We start from the raw sequence: 2,962 nt of genomic DNA on the forward strand, positions 1-2,962 counted from the left end.
TCTGTGTGCTGTTTTATAGGGATGCACTGGAATATGTTTGATATAAATCAATATGTACGACACCTTCATCCCAATGTACTTTCACACGATGCAAACAGGATGCTGCTAAACCGGTCGTGACTAAAGGAACCCCAACCCTAACCCTATATCAACGCTCCTATACAGCTGTTCGTGGTTATCGTTACTGACAGTGTGCTTCCTCGTTAGTTGGTAATGCATACATTGCACCATATGTACACTTGTTCCGGGTGCATTAACAAGGTGAGACCGCGATGTTCAGCGTTTCTACTGAGATTTCACATCCCTGAATACAACTAACAAATATACTACGATTTAAAAGTCTGGATGCATAAAAATACTACGAACGATTTGGGACTTACATACCCTCTTAGGGGGACAATAATTTTACGCTACTTCAACCCCCCTCGAGGGTACAGCCACTCACAATCTAAGTTATTAATTAGCACTACCAATTTATAAAATAAAACATTAAGCACATCAAAATTTATGGACAAGTTCTATTTCTTTTAAGAAACTTAATATTAAATGAGAAATAACATCATTAAAAAGGTCCTTAACTGTTTTGACACTGAAATATTTATCCCTTGTGATGGAAAAATCAATGCAGTCAAGCAGGATATGCTTGACCGTGATTCTTTCATCACAAGGGATACAAAACGGAGGATCCTCACCTTTTAATAAATATTCATCTGTGTATCTGCTGTGGCCAATACGATATCGCCGCATAATGACCTCTTCAAATCTGGACTGACAGCCCAAGTAGGTGTAATCGATATTTGGTTTAATTTCATGTAATTTATTGATACCTACTTGGGTGTCCCACTTCTTTTGCATCTGATCAGGTCTAATAACAGGTTTATAATCAGTGTATGGGATAAGAAGTGGTGTCACAGATTTTTTGAGTGCTGCTTTTGCAGCAGCATCGGCCATTGTGTTACCTTTGATACCAACATGGCTTGGTAACCAACAAAAGACGATGTCATATTGGCCAGTAGCAAGATCATTAAATAATTCAAGAATTTGGATTAAAAGTGGATGTTTAAAAGACATATTTTTGATTGCCTGAAGGCATGAAAGTGAATCTGAAACAATAATGAACTGTTTATGTTTAGATTGGTTTTTGATATATTTCAGTGCGGTAAAAATGGCGTTGGCTTCTGCTGTAAAGATGGAACTGCTATCTAGTAATCTCGAAGATATTGTTCTGGATCCAATGACAGTGGCACTAGCAACTGAACCACCATCCTTGGATCTATCAGTAAATATAGATTTATAAGTGTCATAATTGTTTCGTAATTGAAGGTATTCATGTTGGTAAATTAGTTGATTAGTATCTGATTTCTTTTATTTGGTTAATGTGAGGTCTACCTCTGGCCTTACCATTTGCCAAGGAGGTGATGAAAACAGTTGAGGGGGAGCTATATCTTACAGTTTAATATAAGAAGCAACCATGTCAGACTGGATTCTGATTCCGAGTGGAACAAGAGATGCTTTTTATTGTAAATATCTTGGTAAAGCGGTTTAAAGACGCAATTAAAAGCTGGATTGGACTGATTAGAATATAATTTAGTGATGTATTGTAAAGATAATTTTAAACGGCGTTGTTTAAGAGAAGGCTCATCTGCTTCAATGTAGAGACTGTGAATGGGAGACCTTCTAAAGGCTCCAAGGCAAAGCCTCAGGCCTTGATGATGGATGGTATTGAGTTTTTGTAAATTACTTTTACAGGCTCCACCATAGATGATGGAGCCATAATCAAGTTTTGAACGGATTAGTGACCTGTATAAGTGTAAGAGGATTGTTTGATCACCTCCCAACTTTGAATTAGAAACAACTTTCAATAGATCGAGTGCCTTTAGACATTTAGCTTTAAGGTATTTAATATGTGGAATGAAAGTTAAGTGGTTATCAAAAATAAGTCCCAAGAACTTGGCCTCCTTAACAACTTTGATGGGAGTGCCATTCAAAAATAGTTCAGGGGCCTTCTGTGGCTTATATTTTCTGCAGAAATGTATACAAATAGTTTTTGATTAGAAAATTTAAACCCGTTTCTAAACACCACTTGTGAATTTTATTTAGACATAATTGTAATTGCCTTTCTATTGTGTGCATATTTTTACCTCGACAAGATATATTAAAATCATCCACAAAAAGTGATCCATCAACTGAATCATTTAAAACTTTTGACAAACTGTTAATTTTTATACTGAATAAAGTGACAGACAAAATACTGCCTTATGGGACACCCTGATCCTGATTATAATGATCAGTCAGTGTTGTACCCACTCGGACTTGAAATTGCCTGTCTCTTAAAAACTGTGATATAAAATGAGGCAGACGGCCTCTTAATCCAAAATTATGAAGATCTTTTAAAATACCATGTTTCCATGTTGTATCGTAAGCTTTTTCTAAGTCGAAAAACGCACTAAATGATCGATAGTACTTCTGTTTTTCCGGAAACCGCATTGTATATTGGTAAGAAGATTATTTGTTTCCAAGTACCACACTAATCGATTATTTACCATGCGTTCCATAGTTTTAGAAACACAGCTGGTGAGAGATATAGGTCGGTAATTTGATGGATTAGAATGATCCTGCCCAGGTTTGGGTATGGGGATAACAATGGCTTTATGCCATGAAGGTGGAAACGTCCCTGATGTCCAAATATCATCGAATATATTCAACATGGTTTCAAGGCATGATTCGGGCAAGTGTTTCAGTAGCTAATAATGAATATTATCAGCGCCTGCTGCTGTATCATGAGCTTGCCCTAAGGCAGTATATAGCTCAGAATTTGATCCCTTGCCTTTGATCTTTTTGATCATGTTCCATACTTTGGACATAGGAGTACGAGAGTTAATTTTTGAGACATAATTGTGCCAGGATTGACGTTTATTTTGTTTGAATAGACATCTCGCCTTAGCATTTGAAATTTTAACAG

The sequence above is a fragment of the Haliotis cracherodii genome, unplaced genomic scaffold (genome assembly GCF_022045235.1).
Source record: "Haliotis cracherodii isolate W230 unplaced genomic scaffold, xgHalCrac1.p SCAF_8, whole genome shotgun sequence".
Classification (NCBI taxonomy): Eukaryota; Metazoa; Mollusca; class Gastropoda; order Lepetellida; family Haliotidae; genus Haliotis; species Haliotis cracherodii.